Below are 16,114 nucleotides of genomic sequence, written 5' to 3' on the forward strand. Positions count from 1 at the left end.
TGGTGACTATTAGAAGCTATAATGTTTTAGAAAAGTAGTTTTTGGTTTGTACATGTTCAATAGTAGACAGAGGGTGAGGATACTGATTGTATCAGTAATGCTGTGAATTTAAATCAAATTTTATTTTAATAATACCTTTTCCCAAAATGAGAAATTGTGTATAATATTAAACTGGCTTAATTGTAAGAGAACGGATATTTATCAAGCCAGATTTTTCATTGCACCATAAAACCTGAAGTTTGATTCCCTGCGAAAAACACTGAAAAAATAGCCAATGAAGCTTTGATTTAAACATTATAGATCCAACCTAGTTTAAGTGAACTCTGTATATTAGATAAAAATCAACACCATCCTGTTGATTCTCTGTCAAATATTTTATGTAATTATTATAGACGGGGCCTGGGCATGGCCTAGAGCGTTAAGGCGTGTGCTTCGTAATCTGAGGGTCGCGGGTTCGCGCCCGAGTCGCGCCAAACATGCTCGCCCTCCCAGCCGTGGGGGCGTTATAATGTGACGGTCAATCCCACTTTTCGTTGGTAAAAGAGTAGCCCAAGAGTTGGCGGTGGGTGGTGATGACTAACTGCCATCCCTCTAGTCTTACACTGTTAATTAGGGACGGCTAGCACAGATAGCCCTCGAGTAGCTTTGTGCGAAATTCCAAAACAAACAAACAATTATAGACGGAAAATATAAAAGCTTTGATGAGTTTAAGAAGAGCAGGTTATTTGGTTAAAATATAAATACAATTTAATTAATTAGTGAAGAAATGTAAGTATACTTTGAATGAGTACAAGATATTACTGAATATGATTCGTACATAATTAATTGCGATGGGTAAATTGAGTAGTTTTAAGTAATAAATATTGAAACTATAGTTTTAGTACACACTGCTATAAGAAAATATTCTTTAGGTAATTATTACACATACTCGTGTGATTTTAGTGACAAGTAGGGATTGGTAATTATATATGACATAAACAGATTAGTGAACACAGCTCATGCAACTTTTGAGACAAGCTAGAACAAACAAGAAATCCACTGTTACAAACAAATTAGTATACTTTTACTAACTTATAATTTCATTATCAGTTTAATGTTATCATTTGAAACGGCAATTTGAGATGCCTCAGTTAAAAACTGTTCTATGAAATCAAGTTTCCCAGACTGTGGTAAAAAATACCTCCTATCTTCCCACTTTATACTCGATATAAACCTTGGATTAGTATTTTCGAAACTAGCTGTAAAGACAATCCTCGCCGTACTTTTAAGTTAGCAAGTAAGTTAAACACTAGTTATGGATGGGTGAAATTAAAAGCTCTTTCAGTTAATTCGTGACTACATTCCAAACACTGAAAATGAGGACTTTCAACTCTTGTTGCTCTGAGTAGAAAAATAATTGCTATATTAATTCTATGTGTAGGCTAACTAATACAGAACATCCAACGAACATTTAAAGCTAATATTGTTAGGTAAAAGAGTCTGATGTGTAAACCTTAAAGTGAACTCGACGGCATCCTATTGAAAACCCATGTTTTATCTGTTAAGAATTCGCGTACAGTGAAATATGAAAATGAGAGTTTGGACACGTCCTGTATAGTGATAACACGTTTTGATATTTATTTTAGTTGATCAGCTAGTGAGTTCTTATGTAGTTGATCAGCCAGTGAATTCTTATGTAGTTGATCAGCTAGTGACTTCTTATGTAGTTGATCAGCTAGTGACTTCTTATGTCAGCTGTTCTGCTATATTAATCATTATAATAAAACTCCAACGAATTGAAAATTTTCTCATTCACAAAATATATTTGTTATTATTATACTTTTGTTCAATCGTATCTTAAATTATCTGTATAGTTGTAAAAATAACAAGTTAATTGCATTGTTTTTCTTTCAGCAACTACTCATTAATTAATAGCTACAGAGCCATTTTATCTTTCAAGGATAAAGATAAGCAAATGACATTTCTTCGTAACTTATTATTACGAGAATATATAGGAATACGTATATAACTAATTACAACTCAAATTACATAAGGTAACGAATTCTATTTTTTTTTAAATGAACACAGTTATAAACAGTTTCATAAATATATATGTAAATATAATGTAGGAGAAACATTTTTGAGAGTTGCTAAAAAACGATGGTATAAAAAAAACCATGAGCTTGAGTTGTTTAACTGACTTACAAGCTATCTTTACAGGGGATAACTTTTAATTATGTTGCTAGAGTAGTTGATTGGTATATGAGTGCTGGAAGTTTAAAAAGTGATAATATAGCATTTGGATTACAAACATATGACCTTCCTGTAGGTAAAGTACTTCTTTGTTAGTTTTCATCTTTAGACAAACTTATTAGAATTTTACTCGTTCTCGCCGTCCATAATTTAGCAGTGAAATGTCAGAGGTAAGACATCTAGTAATCACCACTCGTCGCGAATCTTTGAGCTGTTTTTGATATAGTTATAGACCGTTTCTAAATATGACATACAACTACTTACTTGAATACCTAGAGTACAGTAAAGAAAAAAACAATATAATATCAACCAAAAAGATGAAATAATTTTTCATCACTAGTAAATTCGACTTTTAAATCTTTCTGGATTATCAGCAGGGGCCTGGCATGGCCAAGCGCGTAAGGCGTGCGACTCGTAATCCGAGGGTCGCGGGTTCGCGCCCGCGTCGCGCTAAACATGCTCTCCCTTCCAGCCGTGGGGGCGTATAATGTGACGGTCAATCCCACTATTCGTTGGTAAAAGAGTAGCCCAAGAGTTGGCGGTGGGTGGTGATGAGTAGCTGCCTTCCCTCTAGTCTTACACTGCTAAATTAGGGACGGCTAGCACAGATAGCCCTCGAGTAGCTTTGTGCGAAATTCCAAAAACAAAACAAACAATTATCAGCAGAAGTTCCTGAATAATGTAACAGATTAACCTCTAAATGAACATTTCTAGAAGACAGATAATGAAAGATGGAAAGTCACACCTGACGCAAAAAGTCCATGTATTTCATTAATTGTACACTTGTACAGAATTGTTTGGGTTGCTTTACCAATTAATATGTGTTTATATCAACTAATTTCAATTAAAAAAACACGTCATCTCTTGTCATGTTAAATCATGAGAGATTTTACGAACCTTAAAAGTTTTAAAATCATGATTAAATTCATAAAACAAAAAAGAACACATATGAGGAAGAGAATATATTTCTTTTTTCTTTATTCGTATTTAATATCTTTCTGTTAAAATAATTTATTTTCTACTTACAAACTTACTTACTTCTTATTATATTAATATCGTGGTAAAAAGAGTAACCAGTATGTGTTACATAATTGTTACTATTATTTTTTTCGTGAAAAATTAATATTTGTATGTGCGTGAAGAGTGCTTATTTTTATATATGAAGTTTCTTTTAGTTTTTAGGTATATGATGAATATTATGATATCCTTATCTAGGTCATGTTGAAAATCATTAAAAAATTCATAAGAGAGTGGGTGTGTACCTTGTTATAGGAAGGACACATCGGGCTCTCTGCTCAGTTCACCAAGAAGAATCGAACTCCTTAATTTAGCATTGTAACTCCGTAGACTTACCAGTAACATAAGAGAGTTCAGTCGATTAAAGAATGCATTAGTTCTCTTCGCAGCGATTTGTCTTTTCATTTTCACTTCTGTTCAGAAAATAATGAACAAAATTAATATAATTGTTTGTTTCTTTTTAAATATTATACTATATAAGAAAGTATAATACGTCATATTTTTTCATGGACGAAAAATATATATTTACTCTAAAATGAATTTCATTATAATTTTCTTTGTGAAGAACGATTACAAAAATATGTTTGGTAAACATAAAACGAAGTAATATTTTTAACTTCTTCGTTATTTGTAACTAATTATTAAATCAGTTTTCACAAGGTTTACTTTTATGTCTCCTGTAGGAATAGAGGTAAGTTTATCTAGGGTAAGACCCTAGATTCAACTCTAATTGGTGTACATCGTGTGAATAACTCAGTATGTAACGTTGTGTATAATGGTTTTGAGTGATATGAATTTTCTCAATGTAAATATATCAGAACAAAATCGAACTTCCTCTAGGAAGTCAGTGAACTCCAAGCTAACTTTATCACACCAAAACATTTATCGTTATCCTTTTGAGATAAAAAAAATGTTACAATTTTTTATCTATATATTGAGATTAGAACTTCATAAATGGAAGTCAAATCTTTACCTGGTTAAATTTAAATTTAGTAATATATTTTAATTTTTTGTTATTTGCAATTAATTATTAAAACAATTTACAAGTGGTTTATTTTATGACCTCATGTGAGTTAGCGGTTAGATTATAAAGACCCAATATGAAATTTCAAGTCATCGGACAGAGTGTAAACAGTTCATTTTGCACAACAGTGAGAGGCCCGGCATGGCCAAGCGTGTTAAGGCGTGCGACTCGTAATCTGAGGGTCGCGGGTTCGCATCCCCGTCGCGCCAAACATGCTCGCCCTTTCAGCCGTGGGGGCGTTATAAGTGACTCCCACTATTCGTTGGTTAAAGAGTAGCCCAAGAGTTGGCGGTGAGTGGTGATGACTAGTGAGTGCTTTCCCTCTTGTCTTACACTACTAAATTAGGGGACGGCTAGCACAGATAGCCTTCGAGTAGCTTTGTGCGAAATTCAAAACAAACAAACAACTGTGAGTGTTCATGACGTAACATCACCTAGCAGCGATACAATGAATTTCATTATCTCATTTGAATTTCAATTTATTAAAGTAGAATTAACAATGCATTCACAAAAGGATGATGCTAAAATTCCTTAGATCAAGTTGTTATAAAAATTTAAAATAAAGTGAAATTTATAGTCGACCTTTTTTCAATGGAAGCTCGAAAATCTTTGTCGAATTTCATAGACGACAAATAGATCATGACCACACATGTCCTAGTGTACTTAAGTGCATGACTTGGTTCTAAAATCGTTTGAATTCAATGCACTGAATTCCAGATTGTAATAGCTGAGAGAGTTTCTCTGTTGTTGTACCTGTTCTTTATATACAGAAGTATATGTTATTTCTGAGTAGAAAGTACCAACTACCAAATTCCATTTCGCAAATGTTTTTTAAGTTAGTATATTTATCTGTTACTTTTAGATGTTTAAAACCGGCCAATTGACAACCGTTACAGTGATTAACTTTTAATTCTGTTGCTAGACTAGCACATATCGCCAAAACAACCATAAAATTGATTAATATTTGTATTTTGAGGAAATGTTCCTATTTACTTTATCCCATTACACATTCAATAAATTACGAGCTTCTTGATTTCGAAAGATTATCAACAGTAATATCAAGTTTCAAATTTGACGATATAAAAAATTGATTATACGAGGCATAACACATGGATGTATTGATAATATTAATAAAATTAAAATAGACATAATTACATAATAAAGATTTGGTTGAAGTTTCAACTTTGTTGTGTAACTCAAATTATTACTAAATGTCCACAAACTGAGAATATTGCCTGTTCGTGCTTGTCCTTTTTATTATAACATAAATTGATAGTTAAAAATCATATAAACAAGACATTTTGGATATTTAATTGTTAAAGAACACACAATACATCATTTTTAAGTTGTATATGGTTATTTCATCATTTCCTTATCGAGGGAAGAGAAACAAAGACCACTACTGCAACATTACCTAATTATGTAATATTTTAAAAAATAAACAACCTAATTTTAAATAAAAGAGAAATTTTAATCAATGTGTTATTTCTGAATCTTTTTTCTATAATAAGAGAATACATTTTATCATCGAAGTTATCTCAAATTTACTTTTATAGCAGTTTGTTCTAAAGCTGTCCATTTTCTAATTTATATTGAATGTTCTTCTCCTTCTGTGGTTCAGCTTTAGGTGTCATACTTAGAACGACAAAATCGAATATATTGTTAACATATTGTAGACTCAGCACGGATAGCACATTATATAGCTTCCAATACTCTTGTCTTATTTTTCTAGTATTTTATGGTAAACCTTCAAAGAATAGTTCTTAACCTATTTATAAAGTGCTGAAAACTATTAAAAAAACAAAGGACTGATGGATGAACTGAGCAACCAATATCAAAGACAATACAAGTCTTGAATTGACAGAATGCACAAAGCTATGTTTCTGCAAGCAACACGCTTAATTTGTCCTTACTTAAAATTTACCTACTTTTTATTTACTTGAACCTGCCATCTTCATTCATATGTTTGTTATAAGCACCATAGATACTAAGGGCAAAAATAATCTTTTTTATCCTACAGTATGTGATGCTGTCGTTTATTCTCTACAATATATCGTTTGTTACACTTTTATCTAATGACATACAATTTTCAACATTGACTGTTAGCTTTACAGCCGATGCATATTCGCAGGCTACTCTCGATTTGAATTCAGAAATTAAGCTCTTACGTATAGTAAGTGACTTTGGGTTACTGTTACAAATTATCGAGCTTGCCAGTTTGACATACTCTGAATCCGTATTTAAGCTACATCGACGTCACAAACTGTTTTTGGTGTTCCAGGTAGAATATGTTATATTTTTTACTGGACGTATAATTTTTTCACATACGTAATTTGATTTCAATTTTCTTTGTTCATCTTTCGTTCTTGAAAAAAGATCATATGTTGTTTCGTATTTTTGAGTGATGTGAATTTTGTTTATATAAATATATATGAGCACAAAAACCTCCTTTCAGCAGGAAAGCCCCCAGTGGCACAGTGGTATGTCTGCGGACTTACATACTAAAAACCGAGTTTCGATACTCGTGGTGAGCAGAGCACAGTTAGCCCATTGTGTAGCTTTGTGCTTAATTCAAAACAAACAAACAAACAAACCAGGAGGAAATCAGTGAACCTAACTTCATCACACTAAGACATTTGTCGTTATCCTTCTCAAATAAATAATTTCATTTTATTATTTTTTTTCTATATTTATTAAGTTTAGAACATGGAATTTAAATCTGTACTTAGACTAAAAGTAAGCTAATTTCAAAGTGTGAAGAGCAATTAACAAAATGTGTCTGGATAAATTTAAAAAAAGTAATATATTTTGACTTTATTTCTAATTAATTATTAACTCAGTTTACAAGAGTTAACAGTAAATTTATAAGCCTGGAAGATTTAATTGCCATCATGCCGATGTGGTTAAGGCACTCGACTCGTACTCTGCAAAGCGCGAGTTCACATTCCTGTCACACTAAAAATTTTCATCCTTTCATACGTGGGGGCGTTATAATGTCACAGCCAATCCCACTAGTTGTCGGTAAAAATAGTAACCCGAGAGGAGGCGGTGTGTGGTGATATCTAGTTGTCATAATTTAATCTAGCAGAGGAAAATTAGAGACGGCTGGAAAAAATACAGTCCTCTTGTTACCTTATAATTTAATAAAGATTTTTATTATAATAAATGATTTAATAAATGATTTTTCAACATCACGAACCATATTCAAGTTTTATTACTTCAATTGGATTTTTCGTCATGAAATAAGAGAAGTGATGACATTGATTGTATATGAGTTACTAGACTATTGTTTTAACATTTTTTTAAGTTACCAGACTGTGATGAGAAATTATTTGATTTTTATTGTATATGGTTTGGACAAAATAAATATAATAAGAGGTTATTCTGGTTATCGTTGATCCACTAACACAAAATTTTATACCTCGTGAACCAACTACAGGAGAAAGATATGAACATAAACATATAAGATCGCTTCAGATCACTGTATACCTATCAGAACTCTGTCTCCATCAATCAACTTCCATTTTACAACAACAATTCTTCGATTGATTGTTGTAGAAAATGACTCGATCATATTATTATAAATATTCGTTCTCTTTGGCGAAACAGACAAAGAGATAAAGTTGTATAACATTGAATAATATTGTTTATTCATGTATATGAAAAGTGGGACAGTAATATCTCATCATCGTATCAGTTTTTAGTCCTTATACAGCTTATTTTAGCAAAGTTTGATCCAACGCTGAGATCGCATTAAAAGAAAAATATCCTCAACAAAAGACTGTCGTACACCCTGAGCAATGAAACAATTATAAGTTAGAGACTTCTCAAGCCTCCTTGAAAGCCATGTGAAATACAGGAACAACAAACGATAAAGGAGAATTTGGTTTTAGTTTTTAAACACAACACAGTGAAAACTATTTTTCTTTATTCCTTATGTTTTTTACTCTCAAGACAAAGAAATATATAATTTTGATAAAGGACGAAATATTAGTGATCAGGAACGAAAGTCCATATTTTAACAGTCAAATCGCGTTTCTCATAATGTACTTACGCCCATAATTAATAGTTACTGATGAAAAGAGTGCTTTCTTCAATACTGTTATTTATACAGCATTTTCTAATTTTTGTATAACTTTGAAACATTCCTCTTCTATGACTTTAGGTATGCATGTAAGGTTTTGTTATTAATTATTACTAGATATCTTTCTACGCTCTACATTACTTAAATATTATTTTTATTAACTAATTTATTTATTTTGTTGTTTAAAAGTAGTTGCTATCATGTGAGTTGTTTGTTTTGATTTCTATCATAGTGTATTTCATCTGTTTCAGATGTAGCTCTCAGAAAAAGTTGACCTTGACACAACTAATTTACAAAATCTAATTTTTGTGTCGCTACTAATTCCTCTACTACCAAAACCTTATTCTTCATTACCACCATATCTACCTGAAGCAACGTATCTTCCATATTCTTTTTTCGCAACCTCTAATTGAACATTTCTAGAAGATAGATGAACAAAGATCGAATGCTTCATCTGATGTAAAGACGTTCATTTCTTTCATTACCTGTACAGTTATAAAGTATTTGTTTGTATCGGTTTTGTATTAACTTGTGTTTGTTTCAAGGGAAAGCTAAATATTTTTTTCTTCATATTTTTAAATCTTACATAATCAATAGGCGCAAAATGCGTCGCAACCTTTCATTAAATATATAAACTGATATCCTGGTAAAAGCAAAAAAAAACGCCATCTGTTATTATTTGCAAAGTACGTGAAATATATTACCAATCATAAATAATGATTAAATTAATATCAGATTAAAATATTCAATTTCCTCTAGTTTTCAATACTTGGTAAATAATTCATTGTATTTCTATATATTTATATCCAATGAATATACACAGAACAAATATGAAATAGAGAAAGTTATTTTTTGTACTTCATTCATATTTAATATTTTCTCTTAAAGTAATTTATTTTATCCTTACAAACTTCACCAAAATATTCTTAATTATTGTAAAATATGAGTAAAAGAACACTCTAAAAATGTATTTTACATTATTTCTATCATTTATTACTATTATTTTTAATGACAAATGCCTGTGCAGAAAGAGTGAATAATTTTGTTTTTTTTATTTTAATTCCTTATTTGCTTCAAAACATATTTATTTTAATTAATTTAACTATATGTATAATATTAAAAAACACTGACCCACACTGTGCTGATAAATCTTGAATAGCAAAAACTGTCCTCAGCACCATACTGTAAAGCCAATCAGAGAATGCTTTAGGTCTCCACCTAACGAATCCTCATTTAATTTCTTTCCTGGTATAAAGAAACTTAGTAAAATTCATATTTCTTTAATATTATTCGTTTTCTTATATGAAAGTCAAATACTTCACAGTTCTAATCGCACGAAAAAATAAATTTTCTCTGTTCATCTTTATTTTCTTAAATAAGAATATTTGTTAGTTCATGTTTTTGAATGATAAGAAATTTGTTTATATAAATATATCAGCAAAAAATAATTTTCCAATTGGTAGTCAGTCATGTGCAAGTTTATATTACAACATCAATACATTTGTCGTTATCCTTCTGAGAAAAAAAAATCATATTTATATTTTTTGCTCTATCTATTCAATTTAGAACTCTATAAATGGAAGTCAAATCTTTACTAGGAATGAAACTTAGCTAATTTCAAAATGTGAATAACAGTTACCAAAATGTCTCTGAAAAACTTTAAACGTAGTAATATACTTTAACTTCTTTGTTATTTGTAATTAATTATTAAACCACTTTTCAAGAGGTTTATTCTTATGACTCCATATGAGTTAGTGGTTAGGTTGTAAAGACTCATTATTCAAATACAAGCAAGTGGGCAGAGTGGAAAGAGCCCATTGTATAGAATTGACTGTGTTCATGACGAAACATCATCTAGCAGCAATACAATGAAAGTTCTGGCCGTTGTACAGATTAATGTTTTTAGATATCTAATTTGAATTTGAATTTTATTTATGCAGAAGTAACAATTACTTCAAAAAGAATTAAGCTAAGAGTTCCTTCTTCAAATTCTTACAGAAAACTTGAAATACATAGAAATTTATGTGCATTTTAAACTTTTCTATTTTGAAAATAGTGTATTTTCAAACAAATTGTTATTAGCTAAAAATCAACATGAAGATGTGAAGGCTTTTTCCGTTTGAAATTAAGCACAAAATAACAAATAAGGTTATACCTACCACAGGTATCTAAACCTAGTTTATAGCGTTGAAAGTTCGCAGATATGCGATTGTACTACTTGTGTGTGTGTGTGTATAAAGGTATTATATTTACCTTTTTTAATGGAACAAAAAATGAAATGTAAACCTTCTAAGATATTGATGAAAGAATACAATAGTAATGGTTAATAAAAAAATTCATATATTTGAAAATAAGTATTTATACCTATAATGAACGTGTTTGGAATGTCGATTTTTCTGTTGAGGGTTAAAGTATGCGACAGCATGAAAGAAAATACGTTATCCAATAAGATATTATTGTAGGTGAATAAACTTTGTGGTTTTCACTACCTAACTTGATATTTAATTTTTAGATACTCTGTTCTGTAGTAAACAAATACCCGTAAGCCTCAAAACTTACGTTACCGTTAAACTACTGGATATTTCTTTTTGGAGAAAACTGTATGTGGAAAATAGGAGAAAAGAGTGATTGAAAGTATACGTTGAAGAAAGTATTGTGCTGATATTTTATTTCATGAATTAAGGGTGAATTTTATAAGAAGACAGTTTGATTTCGATGAATTTATAGATTGAAAATATAAGTTGTGATTCCCTCTTTCTTCTATCATTTAACAGTAAGAAAATGTTTATTATGTCCAGAGGTTTGAATTTCCTACTTCATTAGCATGTTTAATGAATAGAAAGATTGTTTAATTTTTGTAATCGGAGACTTAATTGCGCTTTGCAAGAATGAAATTGGTATACACGTAAGATTATTTCAAGGAGGTTTTATAGCAATAAACGCAAACCGAGATACCATTAAAAGTAGGCTTCCATATTGTTATTCCAGTACTATATCTCGTGATTAATATTTTGGTTTTCAAAGAAATATCCATTATTATAAGACATGGCAGCTTTATTAAGTAACTTTCTTCAATGGAGGAATAAAAGTTTTGAAATATTTCCTTACATTAAGAACAATTTCCTAATTTTTTTAATTTAAATAAATAATTTTCAATTTATTAGTATATGGATTTCTATTTTAGGGTATTAACTTTATAACTGAAATAAAAGTAGTTACTTAATGCAGAGAAACAAGTACTAACTGGACCGTGAATTCAAGAAAACAAATGTGTTTTTTCACTTGGTAGTGAACGTAATGTAATTATTAAAATATAAAGTTGACACACAAGTCTTTACTCGTTTTGATAAATCCTTTAAAGAAAATGAATGTAACTTAAACTAACTCTATTAATCTTAATAAATGAAAACGTTATGAAAACGTAAATTAAAGAAGCCTTACTTATACAACTTAAGCCCAAAATAAACCAATACAAAAGAACACCTTTATACCTATATTAATAAATACAATCAAACATCTGAGCATGCCCTCTGTAATCCTATACTCAGTTACCCAACCCCTTTCAAACATGTGGTCAACAATTGGTCAGTTACCTCTTTCTTTCTTTGTGAACCTGACGATGACCGAAGAAGGTCGACATCTTGTTCGCTTCTCTACAAAAAAAAAAAAAAAAAATTAAACCCAAACCAGCCATTTTTACATATATAGTGTTTTATTATCTCATTTGGAATTTAATTTTATTTATGTAGAATTAATAAAGCATTCCCAAAAGTATTAATTTAAACTTTCTTAGGTTAAAATGTTATAGAAAATTGGAAATAAAGAGAAATTCATACGTATTTTTAACTTCCTATTTGAAATATAATGTACTTTTAAGACATAAAGTTATTTCTTACGGTAAACATAGTGTTAACAATAGGGTTCTGCTCACTAGGTGTTTATTCCATCCCAAAGGTTAAAGTACGTGACACCATGGAACAAAATTAGTTATTTAGTAAGACATTATTATAAAGGAATAAACTTTGTGATTTTCAAAACCTAACTTGATATTTAAATTTTAAAGACTCTGTTTGATATTCAACAAACAGATATATTTTGTTTCCTCTTGTTTATTTCTTCCTAAGCACAAAGCAACACATACTGCAATGTGTGATCTCGTCAAAAATTGTATTGAAACCCGAAATTCATACTGGTAAGCTACAAAGTTACCGTTAACCCTCTGTGGCTTTCTTTTGGGAAAGACTGCGTTAAAAAATAGAAGTCTAGAATGATTGAAAGCGTATGTCGAAGAAAGTTTTTTTTTTTTTTTTAAATTGGAGAAGGCAGGTATTGTTATGTAGTGTATTAAAGGGAAATTTTGAAAAAGTCGATTTGATTAGAATAAAATTTAAAGGTTTAAGATATAACTTATAACTTTCCCTATCTTCTGTCAATAGATAAATTTAAGTAGATGACTTTTCTACTTCATTAGCATGTGTGATGTAACATAAAGGCTGTTTAATTTTTGTAAAAAAGGTTTAATTGCGCTTCGCAAGAATGAAGATTATATATAGGTAAGATTATTTCAACTAAATTTTATAACAATAAACATCAAACTTAGACACCATTCAAAGTAATCTTACATGTTGTTATTCGAGTACTATGTATCGTGACTATTATATTGTTTTTCAAAGGAATATCCACTATTCCTAAATATGGAAAACATGTTTTGAAGTATTACCGGAATTTAAGAACTCTTTTATGAATATTCTATTTTGAATAAATTACATCAATTGTTTTCAATTTACAATTATCTGATTTTGTGTTTCAGTGTATTATCTTCATAACTAAAATAAAAGTCGTTACTTAATACACAGAAACATGTACAAACTAGTTCGTAAATTCAAGAAAAGTAAATAAATATTTTCTTCGAACTCGTAGTGATCGTTACATAACTATAATAATATAAATTCAAACAGTAGTCTTTATTCACATTAATAAATAATTTAAAGAAAATGATTATAGTTTCAACGAACTTTATTTATATTATTAAATGAGAGCGTCATGTGTTGTCTTCAGTTTAAAAACCAAAGTCGTTTTGAACTATTCTATACTATATAAACCTATCTAATACTAAATTACTTCGGAATTGTTTAGAACCTCTTGCAGTTTTCTGTTATAATGGAGCATATTGATGCCTCTTTACATAACAGTCTGTCAGTATATCTGAACCAAATAATAAACACAATGGTGCTACGTACAGTGTTGAAAATTTGCAAGATCTCTAAGCCAGACGTTGTGATTGTGGCCTATGAAGTGTGGCGTTGTACGTTGAGGGGTGTCAGAAGCAAACTTCCCTGAAAGCATTGTCACATTTTGTGTATTCAACTTCAGAAATACACCGAATATAAATACGGTACGTGCAACATCCATTTTTAACAATAGTACACACTTTTAAATAAAAGTACTTTCTTCAAAACAAGAACATGACTTTCTCAATAACTTTATGTCAGGATTTGATTATATTTTTTGATGTAATTTTAAATGAGGTACTGAAAACTGGAGTTCTTTAAAATTATTTTTTCAATAACTATAACTTCTTTTCCTGTGTAAAAAACATCATAGTTTATATGATTAAAATTTATGAAAAGTTTGAGTTCAGTATATAAAATCGTCTTTGGAGTTTAAGAGCTTTAATTATCTATGCTACTGTAATTTATTACTGGTACAAACATCCGTCTAGAACGGCCTTTTCACTGGTAGTGGAAACATGTCTAGTGCCACAATGGGTGAGATAACTTAAACTACATGAATGATTAGAAATACCTTAATAGTGCTTATATTCTCAAAACTGAAGTAAATGCCCTAAAATGCATGGTAAAGTGATAAATGAAATAATTTATATCACAGTCTTGTATTGTTATCTATAGCCAGTTAATATGAATGGCATGATTATTTTCAATAAAAAAGTATCTAATAATGCCTCTAGCGATATAAACAATAGCTTAGAAAAATATTTTAAACGGAATACAATTACTCACAGAAGAAACTTGCTACATTTACGACCGTGTGGTGGGCTAGGCATAGCCAGGTAGTTAGGGGGTCCTCGACTAGTCTAGGGTCGCTGGTTCGTATCTCCGTTATAATAGTCACGCCAACCTTTTCAGACATGGGGTGTTATGTGATTACAATCCTAGTATTCGTTCGTAAAAGAGTAGTCCAGGAGTTGGCGGCGGATTGTGGTGACAAGCCGTTTTACCTCAGGTCCTACACTGCTAAATGAGGGACGACTAGTGGAGATAGTCCTCGTGTAGTCGTACAAGTTTAACATAATAAGAAAGTTTTCTTCACCAATTAAGCCTACATTTAATTTTAATAGTCTTATAGTGGTTTCTCGTCTTCATATAATGGAAATAATGATATTAATGTTACAGTATATAAGCTACCAATGTTAGAAGACATTCTTTGTTGTAGCATGTTAGTTACCAGTCTGTCTAACAGTCTGAGATCGATTGTTGAAAGAAATGAGTTAACAATTGAAATTATTTCAATTATTGTTGTGCATGCGCTGACCAAAATAAACATAAAAAGATATTAAACTGGTTGTCGTTGATCCAATTGACATACAAGTTTATACTATATTATAAATATTACTCCTGTTTGTTGAAACAAGGGGAGAGATAAAGTTCTAACAATATAATACTTCGGTTATTGTAGAACATGAGTAATTTTGCGTTTTCAATGTATATGCGAGATAGCACAATAATATTTCATTATAAAAACGTTAAACTTTAAAAGTTTTAGTCTAAAACGCATAAATTCATAAAAGTTTGTGTACTTTGAACTGAACAACACGCTGTTTTCTACAGATATAGTTTAAAGTTCCGTTTTCTGAAATGTACGCCAGTCATTTATTTGTACGTATACAAAAATTAATAAAAGAAAATACTCTTATAAACGTTTTACAACAGTGCTTCAGCATTAGGATAAAAACTATTTGTTGAAAGTCCATATAATGCGTAAAAATAACACGCATGGATTGAGACAAAAAGTTTACAATTGATAATATACGATTGTTCGAAAGAAAGATTTTCAAAGTCAATTGGAACCAGTTTAATTATTGTTTGTTGGAAATTCAGGCACTCAAAAATTAAACCATGTTCTGAATGAAACAATCATATAGTAATTCTTGTCTCAACCCTTCATAAACTCCTACAATTATTATAATAACAACAAAGTGTATTTTATCATGAACAACTAATAACATAATGTTTTGTAGGCGAAAAGAAGTCAGGCTAGTTAAAAAAATATAAAGTTATTAAAATGTTGGTTTTACCTTGTATTTCATTTGTGGTTTACAGCTATGGTTTGTCTCTTTATGTTTATTTCTTTTGATGTTCAACACAAAGTTAAACAATGGGTTATCTGTACTCTGTCCGATAGGCCACTGGTTGTATTTCCATTTGTGTTTAATTATAACAATATGTTATATATTGAAGTGTTGAACTTTTATATTCCAAAGGATCATTATAATCGTAATTCTGAAATGTTAGTGAGTTGTTCATGTTGTCATGACAAGATTTTATAGCGACGAATGTGGCTTAATGGTTAACTGAGTGGAGTATGAATCCACGTATCTACGGTTTGCTTCTACCATAATGAAAGTCTGTGTGTGTTATGAAAGTGAAAATAAATCCGATTTTTCACTAATATACGAGTAGCCAAAGTGATACAGTATGTGATGAAAGTCACATAACATGTTTGTATTTTTCAGTTTC

Source organism: Tachypleus tridentatus, chromosome 7, assembly GCF_004210375.1.
Source record: "Tachypleus tridentatus isolate NWPU-2018 chromosome 7, ASM421037v1, whole genome shotgun sequence".
NCBI classification, from domain to species: domain Eukaryota; kingdom Metazoa; phylum Arthropoda; class Merostomata; order Xiphosura; family Limulidae; genus Tachypleus; species Tachypleus tridentatus.